A 14641-nucleotide genomic window follows, 5' to 3' on the forward strand; every position below is an offset into this window, starting at 1 on the left:
ATCAGTAAAAAAACAAAAAAAAGAGAGAGAATCAACTTCAAATTATATTTCCCATAAAGGGAATAGGTTGACATTGTATTTTCCCCAAATTTCTCTCTTTCATTCATTTATTTAACTGCTCGTTGAACACCTACTGATTGGCAGCAACTGTACTAGGCACTTGAAATACAAAAAATGAAGGAGACTAGTCCTTGACCTCAAGAAGCTTCGATCTAACAGGGAAAATGAACACAACAAAATTAATCATTATTTTTTGATTAATACAAAAAAATTCAGCCGGGTATGGTGGCTCACACCTGTAATCCCAGCACTTTGGGAGGTCAAGGTGGGTGGTTCACTTGAGGCCAGAAGTTCAAGACCAGCCTGGCCAACATGGTGAAGCCCCGTCTCAAAAAAAAAGAAAAAAAATTCATTGAGCATTATTACATGTCAGGCACTGTATTAGATACAGAAATACACAGGAAAACCAGATAGACAAGGTCTCTCCCTTCTGGTGCTTGCATTCTAGTGGGGGAGTTAGACAATAAACAAATATATGCAGATAATTTCAAATAGTGACATAAAGAAAATAAAACACAATAATGTGATAGTGACTGGCCAGGGGGAGTAGTGGCATTAAAGGCCTCTTTAAGGAGGTGACTATTTGTCCTGAAACTGAATGGCAATAAAGATCTGTCTTTGTGAGGACCTGTGGGAGAAAGCAAGGGCAAGGGCCTTATAGAAACAAGCAGCACTTAACAAGGTCATTGGGTTCATTTTGCCTGCTGCCCAGATAGAGCCAATTTATCACAACAGGGGAATTGCAATAGAAAAAGGGTTTAATACACGCAGAACCAGCTAATTAGGAGACCAGAGCTTTATTATTACTCAAATCAGCCTCCCTGAAAACACTAGGCTAGGGTTTTTCAAAGACAGTTTGGCAGGCAAAGGAATGGGTTCAGCTGATGGGTTGGGGATACAATCATAGGGATGTGGAAACCCCAGTCCTTGTGTGCTGAGTCTACTTCTGGGTGGGGGCCACAGGACCAGTTGAGTCAAGAGTCGTGGGTCTGGGTGAGGCCATCTGGTTGTCAGAAACGTGAAAGCCTGAAAAGACATCTCAAAAGGCCAATGTTAGGTTCTACAATAGTAGATGTTCTACAATAGTGATGTTATCAGTAGGAGTAACTGAGGAAGATGCAAATCTTGTGACCTCTGTAATAATGGCTGGTCATTGTTCACACCTAGATCTTAGCAGAATCCATGCTCCTCTAATCCTCCTAACTTGACGATCTTTCATTAGTTTTACAAAGGCAGTTTAATTTGGGGAAAGGCTATTATCATTTAAACTATAAACTAAGTTTCTCCCAAAAGTTAGCTTGGCCCAAGCCCAGGAATGAACAAGGACAGTTTGGAGGTTAAAGGCAATATGGGAGTTATTAGATCAGATCTTTTTCATTGTTGTAATTTTCTCACTGTTATATTTTTTGCAAAGGCAGTTTCACTTCCTCTTTCAAGTCCAGTAGAAAAAAGTCAGGGTTTTTCTTACTCCCTCCTAAGAGTGAAGGCCAACTTTCCCAGAAGCTTTCAGCAAATCTCTCCCTGAATTTTGTTGTCCAAAAGGAGATCACATGCCTTTTCCTGAACTAATCATTGGTTAGGGGATGGGATTACCCTTACCTCAATGAAGCCTGTCGCTAGTACACTGGTCAATTCCCCAAATTGTATTGTTTCTCCTCAGTGCTACAGAGATGGGATGGTTGTCGAGAGTTAATCACAATGTTCGCTGCATCATCATAAGAAGTTTAGGTTTTATTCGAAGTGTAATGAGAATTTTAAGAAATGAGACATGATTTGATTTATGTTTCTAGGTAACTGAGGATAATTGTAACACATTTAATTGGAAAATATAATATTAAAATATATAAACATCAAACAAACAATAATATATATAAAGAACTCCAAAATATCAATAGGAAAAGACAAACAATCCAATAGAAAAGGAGACAAAAGACCTAAACAGACATTTTACAAAAAAGAAAGCATAAATGGCAAATAAATAATGATGATGGAAATACAAACTAAAAAGCAAATAAGATGCTTTCACTGGCAAGGGGTCCTGATCCAGGCCCAACGAGAGGGTTCTTGGACCTCGCACAAGAAGGAATTCAGGGTGAGTCCATAAAGTGAAAGCAAGTTTATTAAGAAAGTAAAGAAAAAAAAGAATGGCTACTCCATAGGCAGAGCAGCGGTTTGGGCTGCTCGACTAATTATAGTTATTTCTTAATTATATGCTAAGCAAGGGATGGATTATTCATTAGTTTTCTGGGAAAGGGGTCGACGATTCTTGGAATTGAGGGTTCCTCCCCCTTTTAGAGTAACTTTTTTTTTTTTTTTTTGATACAGAGTCTTGCTCTGTTGCCCAGGCTGGAGTGCAGTGGCACGATCTCGGCTCACTGCAACCTCCGCCTCCTGGGTTCAAGCAATTCTCCTGCTTCAGCCTCCTGAGTAGCTGGGATTACAGGCACCTGCCACCATGCCCAGCTAATTTTTGTATTTTTTTAATAGAGTCGGGGTTTCACCATGTTGGCCAGGCTGGTCTTGAACTCCTGACATTGTGATCCGCCTGCCTTGGCCTCCCAAAGTGCTGGGATTACAGGCATGAGCCACTGCACTTGGCCCATATAAGGTAACTTCTTGACATTGCTGTGGCATTGGTAAACTGTCATGGTGCCAGTGGGAGTGTCTTTTAGTATGCTAATGTATTATAATTAATGTATAATGAGGAGTGAGGATGACCAGAGGTAGCTTTCATTGCCATCTTGATTTGGTGGGATTTGGCTGTCTTCTTTACTACATCCTTTTATCAGCAAAATCTTTGTGACTTGTACCTTGTGCCAACGACCTACTGCATCCTGTGACTGAGTGCCTAACCTCCTGGGAATGCAGCCCAGTAGGTCTCAGCCTTATTTTACCCAGCCCCAATTCCGGATGGCGTCACTCTGGTTCAAACATCTCTGACTATTCCCAGTTTATACCTAGATAAGCAAAAATTTTAAAGGCAGGCATTAAAAAATATGTTGACAATTCTTTTATACTGTTGATAGAAGTATAAATTAATATTACCACTTTAGAAAACATTTGTCAATATTTTGTAAAGTTGAAGACACACATACTCTATAATCTAGCAACTCTATTCTTGGGTATATTTTCTTGAGCTATTCTGTTCAATATAGTAGCCCCTAGATGCTTGTGGCTATTTAAATCTAAATTAATTAAAATAATTTAGTTTTTCAGTTATACTAGTTATATTCCACGTGCTTAATAGCCACACATGGCTGTAGGCTACCTCATTGGACGGAGAGCATATATATAGAACATTTTCATTATCACAGTAATTTCTCTTTCCCTAGAGAAGTTCTTGCGTACATGTACTATAAGTCACGGTCAAAACTGTTGATTCTAGCTTTGCTGGTGATTGCATAAAAACTCAAGAAAAATCCAACAGTTCATCAACAGAAATTTGTATAATCGTGATATAAAAATCTACATGGATGAGTTTCAGAAGCAATGTTGAGTACAAAAATCATGTGGCAGAGCAAATGGCATGAAATCTGTTTTCAAAATTTCAAAACCAAGCACAGTTAAATATTGTTTTTTTCTTTTCTTTTCTTTTCTTTTTTTTTGGGACCGAGTCTCATTCTGTTGCCAGGCTGGAGTGCGGTGGCTCGATTTTGGCTCACTGCAACCTCTGCCTCCCAGGTTCAAGCAATTCTCTTGCCTCAGCCTCCGGAGTAGCTGGGACTACAGGCACACACCACCATACCCAGCTAATTTTTGTATTTTTATTAGAGACGGGGTTTCACCATGTTGACCAGGATGGTCTTGATCTCTGGACCTCATGATCCACCCGCCTCGGCCTCCCAAAGTGCTGGGATAACAGGCGTGAGCCACTGTGCCTGGCCTAATGTATTGTTTAGAAATATATACATAGATGGTAAAAGATTTTTTTTAACAAGTGAATGTTAAACACCAAATTCAAGATAGTATTTACCTTTGGGGAGGAGACACTGAGCTTCAGAGGTATTTATAGTTTCCTATTTATTTTATTTTATTTTTTTGAGACTGAGTCGCATTCTGTCACCCAGGCTGAAGTACAGTGGCGCAATCTTGGCTCACTGCAACCTCCACCTTCTGGGTTCAAGCGATTCTCTTGATTCAGCCTCCCAAGTAGCTCACGCCTGTAATCCCAGCACTTTGGGAGGCCGAGGTGGGCAGATCACTTGAGGTCAGGGGTTCAAGACCAGCCAGGCCAACAGGGGGAAACCCCGTCTCTACTAAAAATACAAAAATTAAAAATTAGCTGGGCGTGGTGGCGAGCACCTGTAATCCCAGCTATTCGGGAGGCTGAGGCAGGAGAATGGCCTGAACCTGGGAGGTGGAGGTTGCAGCAATCCGAGATGGAGCCACTGTACTCCAGTTTGGGTGACAGAGCAAGACTCCATCTCAAATAAAAAAAAATTAAAAAAAAAAAGAAGGCAGTGGTAGAGATGAAAAGAAATAGATGAATATGGAACATATTTTGGAGGTGGATCACATTAACCCTAACCCTAACCCTTGTGCTGTGGTAGAGACTTGCATGGTGTGATGTGGAATGTGGAGGAGGAATATCTAAGTCAAAGCTCCCTGGGAGCTTTAGGGAAAGTTTCTTGGGAGAGATGACAGATCATCTGAGTTTTGCCCAGTTAGGAGTTTGCCAAGTGATAATAGCTGGGGAAAGGAATTCCAGTTAAAGGAAATATGCAAAAATCTTTTTTTTTTTTTTTTTTGAGACAGAGTCTCGCCCGGGCTGGAGTGCAGTGGCGTGATCTCAGCTCACAGCAACCTCAGCCTCCCAGGTTCAAGCTATTCTCATGCCTCAGCCTCCCAAGTAGCTGGGATTATAGGAGCCCGCCACCATGTCCGGCCAATTTTTTGTATTTTTAGTAGAGATGGGGTTTCACTATGTTGGCCAGGCTGATCTCGAACTCCTGACCTTGTGATCCGCCTGCCTCGGCCTCCCAAAGTGCTGGGCTGCAAAAGTCTTTTTTTTTTTTTTGAGAGTCTTGCTCTTATCGCCCAGGCTGGAGTGCAGTGGTGTGATCTCGGCTCACTGCAAGCTCCGCCTCCCGGGTTCATGCCATTCTCCTGCCTCAGCCTCCTGAGTAGCTGGGATTATAGGCGCCCGCCACCACACCCGGCTAATTTTTTTTGTATTTTTTAGTAGAGACGGGGTTTCACCATGTTAGCCAGGATGGTCTTGATCTCCTGGCCTCGTGATCCGCCCACTTCGGCCTCCCAAAGTGCTGGGATTACAGGCGTGAGCTACCGCGCCCAGCCCCACAAAAGTCTTAAAACAACAAAATCTCTGTTTGGAAACTGAGCACAGCTGAACTAAGCAGAGAGAGGGCAGGGGCCAAGCGTAGACAGCCATCAGTGCCCATAGAAGGGTTAAGACCTTATCCTGGAAGATGCAGGGAAACTGCCTCTATTTTTCTTTCCTCCTGCCAGAGAGAAAGGAAGATCCTTGTGAAGAACAACAAAATAAGATGCTGATCCCCAGGGCTGTGAGGATCTAGCTAGAAAGAAGTCCTGGTTGGGCTACCCTAAAAATGTTTTTTTTGCATTACTCTTAAAAAGTGACTACCACAATCATCAAAAACTAAATTTTGTTGAAGTACAGAAAGATTGGAACGAAGATGAAAGGAAAATAAGGGCAAATGGAAGAGAAAGCAACAGAGGTGAAACAGGAAATTGGACTTGAGAGAAAATCACAATTAAATATCTTTGGAGACCTTAGATCCCAGTTTCCTTCTGGGAATGCTGTTAGACTGGCATTACTTAAAGCTGCAAAACCAAAGCTTTCTTTAATTCTTCCTTTGTTTATGAATTACATTCTTTACTATCTGAAGCAAATGTTTAAGTATAATAATTATGGTGTTATCTTCTTTTTTTTTTTTTTTTTTAAGACAGGGTCTCGCTCTGTCACCTGGGCTGGAGTGCAGTGATATGATCTCGGGTCACTGCAACCTCCACATCCTGGGTTCAAGCGATTCTCCTGGCTTAGCCTCCCGAGTATGTGGGATTACAGGTACACACCACCATGCCTGGCTAATTTTTGTATTCGTAGTAGAGACGGGGTTTCACCATGTTGGCCAGGCTGGTCTTGACCTACTGACCTCAAGTGATCCGCCTGCCTCAGCCTCTCAAAGTGCTGGGATTACAGGCGTGAGCCACCACACCTGGCCAGAGGCTTTTTTTAAAAAAATAAAACAAAGCATAAAAATCACAAAACAAAGTGAATATGCAGGAGTTGGTGGCTCAGTTCCACGTTTTCCAGTGCATAGCCTTTGTAATGTTTTTTCATCCAATTTCCACTTTTTGTTCTCACTTGATTTTTCTTTCATTTAATTTTATTTCTTCCTTGTTCCAACAAGAGTGATTCATCAGGTAAAAGTAAAACTGAATACATTCACAGTGCAAATGAAAACTAAAAACAAAAGAAAAACATGCATCTTACCCTGAGAGAAAGAAAGAAAGAAAGGAAGGAAAGAAGGAAAGAAAGAAAGAAAGGAAAGAAGGAAAGAAAGAAAGATAACTGTTCCCTAAAAGTCCTCAATTAGAACTCTTAATTTCTTACATGAAGTAAGAAATGCGTCATGGAGTTAGGAAAAAGAGGCCAAAGTTTGAAGTCTATTATATCTGGTTTTAATAGCTTTAGTATTTTAATAGCTTTAGTATTTAATAGTTTTAGTATTTGTAGGTATATGCATTCATTTAATCTCTGAGTCTGTTTCATCTTCTGAAAAGTGGGGTGGATAATAATACTAGCTATATAGCTAAAATTTATTGAGTGCTTCCTGTGCCACAGGCATTATTCTCCTTTCTATACAAGCTTTAGCCCATCTGATCTTCACAATAACCCTAAGTCAGGAGGTGGGTTCTATTACCATTCCCATTTTATAGATGAGGAAACGCAAGAACAGAAAGGCTAGGTGACTTGCACATAATAACTTGCACAGCTAATAAAGTTGTAGAGTCAAAATACAAACCCAAGTAGTCTGATTCCAGAGATTAAAAACTTAAACTGTCAGCCGGGCATGATGGCTCACACCTGGAATTCCAGCATTTTGGGAGGCTGAGGCAGGTGGATCACTTGAGCCCAGGAGTTCAAGACCAGCCTGGGCAACATGGCAAAACCCCGTCTCTACAAAAAAACAAAAACAAAAACACAAAAATAAGCTGGGCACGATGGCATGTGTCTGTGGGCAGCTACTTGGAAGGCTGAGGCAGGAGGATCACCTGAGCCTGGGAGCTGAAGGCTGCAGTGAGCTGTGATCGCGCCACTGCACTCCAGCCTGGGTGACAGAGCAAGACCCTGTCTCCAAAAAACAAACAAACAAAAACTTAACCTCTCTAAGCCTAAGGATCAAAAGATATAATGTAAGTGAAAGCACTTTGAAACTCAAGCACTTTAGACATACCAGTCTATACAATAAACCTGCAGATTTATAAATGGCCGAGTGTTTTCCTATGTCACTTTTCTAATTGTCCCAAAGCAACCATTTGTGGATAGTTAATGGAACATAATCATGAAGTTTTCCTTAGGCACACAAATTTGCAGCTGTTAAGTTTTCACATAAGTCCATTTTAATTTATCTGATATAGGTAGAAAATAATGAAGACCACTCAACATGACAAACAAGGAACCATTGATAGAAGACTTTGTTATATGACTAATAGCACTGTAGAATCATACAAGCATTATCCCTGCATTTAGAGTGATCAAGAAATTGTGACTCTTAGGCTAGGCATGGTGACTTATGCCTGTAATCCTAGCATTTCGGGAGGCCAAGGCAGGCAGATCTCTTGAGGCCAGGAGTTGAAGACCAGGCTGGGCAACATGTGAAAAGCCCATCTCTACTAAAAATACAAAAATATTAGCCAGGCATGGTGGCATGTGCCTGTAATCCCAGCTACTCAGGAAGCTGAGGGGTGAGAATCACTTGAACCCGGAAGATAGAGGTTGCAGTGAGCCAAGATCACACCACTGCACTCCAGCCTGGGCAACAGAGTGAGACTCTCAAAAAAAAAAAAATGTGAATCTTTAGCAGAAATATGAACTTGTTAATACCTCATTAAATATTGTCTTAAAAATGAGTATAACTCACATCTCAAATTGGAGCAAAGTCCTTTAGACTGGTGATTTCCAAGTGAGTCAAGTTTGTTATTAAACACTTTTATGAAGTACCTTAGCTATAAAATCATTTCAGGAATTCAAGGCTATGATTATTGAGTGGCAACAAAGTTTATATCCTCTTTGGTGGAATTGTTTAATGATGCCCTTGAGCTGCCTAGGAAGTAGTAAGGCCTCCTAAGAGTTGTTTCATTATTATTTTGGGAGTTTTGGGTTTTTTTTTTCTTTTTAAGACAGAGTCTTGCTCTGTCACCCAGGCTGGAGTGCAGCGGCGCGGTCTTGGCTCACTGGAACCTCTGCCTCCAGGGTTCAAGCGATTCCCCTGCCTCAGCCTCCTGAGTAGCTGGAAATACAGGCGTACACCACCACGCTGGCTAATTTTTTGTATTTTTTTATATTTTGTAAGAACTTGGCTTACTGCAGTCTCAATCTGCCTGGCTCAAGCGATCCTCCCACCTCAGCCTCCAGAGTAGATGGGACCACAGGCCCATGCCACCAGGCCCAACTAATTTTTGTATTTTTTGTAGAGAGGAGGTTTAACTATGTTGCCCAGGCTGGTCTCGAACTCCCGGGCTCAAGCAATCAACCGGTCTCAGCCTCCCAAAGTGCTGGAGTTAACAGGTGTGAGCTTCCGTGCCCCATCTATTGTTAAACTTTTTAAAAATATCAATCATATAATATGAGGCCTTACAGGATCTTACAGATTATCTTCTGGTCTAGTCCCTTAGTTTTGAACCTGTAAAAGTTTACATCATTTCCTTGAGTTGAGCAGTTCATTAGTGGCTGAGCCAGGATGAGGGGCCAGGTTTTCCAAGCAACTGTTCATGGATCCGGTGGCTTCATGTATATCTGGTAGCTACAACTTTTCCATGAGCAATGTTGAATATGTACAGCACAGTTGCGTGACAAACTACAGGAATCTAACTACTCCCTTCAGCACTGACCATGTTCAAAGATACAAGTGGAATTATGACTTACTCAAGGATGAGGCTCCAAAGTCAAACAAAAATTGGTCGTAGTCAAAATTATCCTTGCAAATTCTTTGGGAAGGCCTCATCGGAGACCCAAATATCTCCTCTTTGTAAGCACAGTAGGAAAAATTTTTATTCCAGAATGGAAAGAGAGGGCTATTTTGTGGTTGAGAGCCAAATGAGGTATTTGGCTTCCTTTTAGGGACTATGTTGTACAAAAAATACAAATTCTTGAACACTAGACTCATCATCAGCACACAATAGGCTCACACCTAGAGAGCCATGAGGAAACTAGGACTGGCCAGGGAAGCCGACGCTCCTCCCACTCTTGTGCTCACTTCCAGGTGTGTGTTCTTTGAGTGGAATACAGGACTCATCACGGCACTTCAAGTTGCGTGTGTGTGTCTCTCTCTCTCATCTCCCTTTCCCCATTTGCCCCTCCCTCCCTGTCTTTTTATGTTTGCTTTTTAAAAAGTTATTATTTTTCAAGACAGGGTCTCGCCCTGTCACCCAGGCTGAAGTGCAGCAGTACGATCTTATTTCATTGTAGACTCAACCTCCTGGGTTCAAGTGAACTTCCTGCCTCAGCCTCCTGAGTAGCTAGGAGTACAAGTGCATGCCACCATGTTTGGCTGGCTTATTTATTTATTTATTTATCTATTTGAGACAGAGTCTCACTCTGTCACCCAGGCTGGAGTACAGTGGCATGATCTCAGCTCACTGCAACCTCCACCTCCCAGGTTCAAGTTATTCTCCTGCCTCAGCCTCCCGAGTAGCTGGAATTACAGGCCTGTGCCACCATGCCCAGCTAATTTTTGTATTCTTAGTAGAGACGGGGTTTCGCCGTGTTGGCTAGGCTGGTCTTGACCTCCTGACCTCAAGTGATCCACCTACCTTGGCCTCCCCAAATGCTGGGATTACAAGTGTGAGCCACCTCACCCGACCTAATTTAAAAAAATTTTTTTGAGAGACAGGGCCTCTCTGTGTTGCCCAGGCTGGTCTCAAACTCCTGGCCTCACTGCATTCTATTTGAATTCAAATGTTAAATGTGTCAATAGTGAAGATTAAATAAGTCTATATATGTGTGCTCCTGGAGTATAGGAAGTATCGTATACATGTTCATTCTTAATGTAAAAGGCAATTTAGCCTAGTGGTTAAAGACCCAGGGACCATACTATCTTGGCCCAAATTCTGGTTTAGCCACCAACAAGTTGTGTGACCCAGGACCCATGACTTAAATCCTCTGTGCCTCAGTTGCCTTCCCTGTAAAATGGGTATGATTTAAAAATAGAACCCTTGTTCTGTGATTGTTAAGAAGATTGAGTTATAATATGTTAAAAGTGCTCAGAACAGTACAAGGTAAGTGCTCATAGGGGTGTAACTTCTGTTAGGTGATGCCGCTATATGTCAGGTAATGCAGAGAACTCAATTTTGACAATTCCTAACAATACCCAATGGAAACAATTAGTATTTGTGTGAGATCATTTATTTTTTCACCTCCTGTTGCCACTTTTCCGTTGTACAGTAATCACCTGTAAGGCAAAAGGACTGAATGATTGTCCTCTACAAAACTAAGAACAACTGTAGTACTTATAGTACTTACTTAGGACCAAAAGGCAGGGTGATGGGAGAAATAACTCTTCTTACTAGCTCTGTGACCTTGGAAAGATCACTTAACCTTTCTGAATTTTAGTATCATTTAGTTGCAAATCATAAATAATGATAGCACTACCTATCTCACAGAGTGGCTGTGAGAATCAAACCAAATATCTGTAAAAATATTTTGTAAACTATACGGTAACATGAAAATATGAGATTGTGATTACTAACTACAATTTAAACAGGCTAGCACTAGTGCTGCTATCAGGAGTGTCAGAAGAAGTAAGGACAAATCATTCATGAATTCATGGGTTTCCACAGCAACACTTTACTGTAGGGATATGTTGGCAGGAACTCTGGATCTTCCATTTTTTTATGTATATATATATATATATAAAAATATATATATATACACATAAATAAAAAATACATATATGTGTGTATATATATATATAGATCTGAAGTTCTTCCATTTATATATATCTGTATATGTACATATATGTGGGTGTGTATATATATGTGTGTGTATATGTATATATATAAAATTTTCTGAGAACTCACTTTTTTTGTGAATTTACAATAGTGTTCGCCATGTTTTCCACCAGTATGTATATGTAAACAACCCATGATGTAAGTTGTTTGCCACATAGCAACCTTGAAGTTGCAGAGATAGACTCTTGGGAAAAGATTACCTGAGTATTAGGAAATTTGTGATTAATGTGTCAATTTTATTCCCTATAGTCTCTGGCATGAGATTAAGCATGATTTGATTTTTTAAAATAAAATGAGATGAATTTTATTCTGGCTTGCACTATTGTTATTACACTAAGTTATATTGTTTCTCAACTCTTCCCTTTCCTTGCCAATAAAATGGAGGCTTCAACGCCTACCTTTCAGGGGTTGTTGCAAAGATCGGAAATGATCTATGCAAACCCCTTGACAAAGAGTAATACTTGATGATTATTATCATTAGGAGGACAAGCAAATATTTAGGGCAGCAATTCTCAGCTCCAGTCCTGCAACACTGCAGGTGTTGCAAATTATCTCAAGGAGTGTTGTAACATTTCCAAAAGGCTCTCCAACTAAGATTATTGTAAATTTCCTTTATTTCCAGAAATAATTTCTCTGCAGGTCGTTAGAAGTGGGATTGTACTGATATCACTCAGCATATTATGAGATATCTCAGCATATTATGAGAGAGGTGAAGTTTTTGTTACTCAACCTTTACCCCTTCTGTGATATCCTCTTTCCTACTCCAGTCCCAGGCTTTGGATCAGACCAGGTATGAATCTCAGCTTAGTCACTCTCTATACATTAATTATGCATTCTGAACCCAGCGTCCTCATCTCCAAAGTTGCGACAATCATGACCATTTCATAGGATTGTTTACAGAGTCAAATCATGTGCATAAAGTCCTCAGCAGACCATAACTAACTGTCCCCTGACTTAGCTCCTCATGATCTTGCCTGATCTCTGGGGAAGCAATGAGTGGGAATTCCAAGAGCTGTTTCACAAAAATCTCCATGAGACAATGAAAGCCCAAGTCAACACTGTTGTAACCTACCTGCCAGAGGATGGCATATAGGATTCTTCTACTCCTAGACATTCAGGATTAAAGCAAACAAACAAACAAAAAACATTTTTAAATTAGAGGAATTACACATAAAAATTCAGATCTCTGACTTCTCTTAAAGAATCACAAGATCTGGCCAGGTGCAGTGGCTCACACCTGTAATCCCAGAACTTTGGGAGGCCAGGGTAGGTGAATCACTTGAGGCCAGGAGTTCAAGACCAGCCTGGCCAATATGGTGAAACTCTGTCTCTACTAAAAATACAAAAGTTAGCCGGGCATGGTGGTGCATGCCTGTAATCCCAGCTACTTGGGAGGCTGAGGCATGAGAATCGTTTGAACTCGGGAGGTGGAGGTTACAGTGAGCCAAGATTGTGCCACTGCACTCCAGCCTGACAGAACGAGACACTGTCTTAAAAAAAAATAAAAAGAAAAAAAAAAGATCTGTCCCTGATTATAATTATCAGCCTTCTTTTGGACACGGATGTGCTCTCTGTTTGCCACAGTCCCCACCATTCCCTATTATTGTACATCTAGCCTGCTTCACTCATTGATCTGCTTGATCAATGAGTGAAGAATTTGAATCTATGACCCCTGGCCAATAGGGTCAGGAAAGTAGTCATGATGGTGGTGATGACAGGGGTAAAGCTGGTGGGGAAAGAGGTTTGTGAGGTTTTTTTCAATGATTCAAAAAGCCTATTGGCAATGATTATATCTTTAACCTCTAAAAGACTGCACAGGTTAACTAAAGCACCAGATTTCTTTGCTTTTAGGTGGAATTCTGTCAACTAGGACTGTATTGTCATAAAAGAAGATCAAAATAGCAAACAGATATAATTGATTAATGTTTTAAAAATTGGAAAAACAGATAATTCGTATTATTATTTTATTATTATTATTATTTATTTATTTATTTTGAGGTGGAGAGTCACTTTTGTCACCCAGGTTGGAATGCAATGGCATGTTCTCGGCTCACTGCCACCTCCGCCTCTCAGATTAAAGCGATTCCCCTGCCTCAGCCTCCTGAGTAGCTGGGATTACAGGCACCAACCACTACGCCCAGCTAATTTTTTTGTATTTTTAGTAGAGACGGAGTTTCACCATGTTTGCCATGCTGGTCTCAAACTCCTGACCTCAGGTGATCCACCCGCCTCAGCCTCCCAAAGTGCTAGGATTACCGGTGTGAGCCACCGTGCTCGGCCTTATTATTATTTTTGAGACAGGGTCTCACTGTGTTGCTGAGGCTGGAGTGTAGTGGTGCAATCTCGGCTCACTGCAACCTCTGCCTCCTGGATTTAAGCAGTTCTCCTGCCTCACCCTCCCTAGTAGCTGGGATTATAGGTGTGCCGTACCACACCTGGCTAATTTGTGTATTTTTAGTAGAGACTGGGTTTCACCATGTTGGCCAGGCTGGTCTTGAACTCCTGACCTCAAGTGATCCGCCCACCTCGGCCTCCCAAAGTGCTGGGATTACAGATGTGAGCCACCATGCCCGGACAGATAATTATTATTATTTAATAAATAAAGTTTGCTTCATAGATTAGTTCTTGGGAAAATGGGGCCCAAGAAAGAGAATGTGATAATAACAAGAGGTATCCTTACTGGTGGAAAGGTTGAGAAGGGAGCCACCGGCATTGTCACTTCTCTGCTGCTACTTTTAGTCCTATGGGTCAAAACCAGAAGAATGAATGTTGAAATTTCAGGTACCTGATAGTAAGTAGAAAAGACATCTGGAAAAAGGCAGTGGAGTCCTCTTTTGAGTACTGGAATTTCATGTCCTCCTCAGGCAGGCTCACTCATGATTTTAGTGTTAATAATGTACATAGTTTTTAATACAGGTTCTGTTTTTCCCATACTGCAAGGCAAAATGCAATGCGATGACCATTTACAATATTGCTGTGCTCTGTTAAAACTAGTTAATGTTCTTTGCCTGTGCTAATGTACAAGGCCACTGTATTTTATAAGGGTGAGGAAACTCTTTACTTATGACCTGTAATTCTCAAGGATTGTTATATGTCCTAGAATAAAGCTGATTCATAATTCTACTAGGTAGGGCAAAGGGATTACATTTTCAGTCTTTCTTGCCAACTCTTTCCAGCATTTAACTAAATTATGTAGGATCTTTAGAGAATTGTAGAATTTTGAAGCTAACGTGTACTTTAAGGATAAGGATCTCCTAATCTAACCTCCTCATTTCCCAAAGGTCCAAGAGAGTTTTTCCTGCCTAAGTTAACAGAGCCAACACTAGAACTCTGGTCTCCTGACTCCAAGTCCAATTTGATATGT

The sequence above is a fragment of the Pongo pygmaeus genome, chromosome 19, assembly GCF_028885625.2.
Source record: "Pongo pygmaeus isolate AG05252 chromosome 19, NHGRI_mPonPyg2-v2.0_pri, whole genome shotgun sequence".
In the NCBI taxonomy this organism is placed as follows: domain Eukaryota; kingdom Metazoa; phylum Chordata; class Mammalia; order Primates; family Hominidae; genus Pongo; species Pongo pygmaeus.